The sequence below is a fragment of the Pygoscelis adeliae genome, unplaced genomic scaffold (genome assembly GCF_000699105.1).
Source record: "Pygoscelis adeliae isolate BGI_AS28 unplaced genomic scaffold, ASM69910v1 Scaffold190, whole genome shotgun sequence".
Classification (NCBI taxonomy): domain Eukaryota; kingdom Metazoa; phylum Chordata; class Aves; order Sphenisciformes; family Spheniscidae; genus Pygoscelis; species Pygoscelis adeliae.
In genome coordinates this window covers 1,625,305-1,626,551 of record NW_008823922.1, presented here as the reverse complement: position 1 = coordinate 1,626,551, position 1,247 = coordinate 1,625,305, and positions in this window count along the sequence as shown.

Here is a 1,247-nt window from a genome sequence, read left to right as displayed (position 1 = left end):
CACACTCCATTTATATTTCTTTTTGTAGGTGAGTATAAACATCCTTTCTTTATCAGGTTTGCTAGGTAGGTACTTTCCTTTGCTTGTGTTTTCCCATTTTTGGTTGCTGAGTCAAAGCATTTTTAACAGTCTTTGTGTTTTGTATTTGATTAAGTGTAGTTATAAGAAACAGAAAAAATAATACTCTTGACTAAAATGATCTGATTTTTCACTTACAAGCATGAGAGAGGCCAAAAAAGATTCAGGTTGCAACTGTTTTGACTATTATGAAATTTGCCATCCTTTCTGCTTGGGAGGCATTGAATCGGACTCTTCCGCACACTGCTCGGAGCAGTTTTATATCAGTGATGTCTGATTTACAGGGCTCCTCCCACAAGCCCTGCTTTTCTACCCATGCAGTTCTACTGAGTCCGGTGGATTTTTGCCTGATTTATTACTGCGTGAGTGAGTGCCGCACCAAGCTCTGTGGCTCCTCCAATTAGTCCCAATTTCCACTGATGCAGCTGACAGCAGGATTTGACCTGAATGATCCCACTGTTGCTGTGGCACATGCATTGTAACTAAAGCCAACGCTGCATCGTTATCTCTTTAGATATGTGTGCTGTATTTGCACATCATAGCTCACTTCTTGTGTCTACGACTGCCTCCTCTTCTGAATAACTCTATTCAAAAGCACCATTATGTTGCTGTGCATCTGCCGTGAGGAGACTGCACGTCCAGCATGACATAACTGGGGCATGTGTCCAAACTCCATCTCTGAAGTCCTTCCCACTGTTACCCATTCAGGGGAATGCCAGTGATCTCAGGGAGAGCTCAGGGTACTCAGCATGAGCAGGCGTAACCTGTGCTGGACAGGCAAATAGGCGAGCGCAGATGCCTATTGTGCTGGTTCTGGGCTGCCTGGGCTGCATCCTTGATCAAGAATTAGTGGAGCTAACAGTGTCTTTTGTCTTCTGACTGAATGCCTCCAAAATGCTCCCCTTTCATCTAGTTTTCCTTCACTGATTATTTCCAAGCAGTGCTGTGCAGCTTGGCCCAAATTCAGGAGCCGCTGATGCTGCAAGTGTGCTAGTAAAGCTGGTTGTAGGAACGGGCAAAACCAGCAGCTCCTTGGGGAGGCAAAACGGTTGTGGCAGCCTGATCTGTCTGTGGAGAGCCACGCTGGCTGCTGCAGTTGTGGGGCGGGAGGGTTAGGCTTGATGGGGCAGCCCCTTGCAGCAGTGGCGGTTAATAAGCGCGCTCAAACC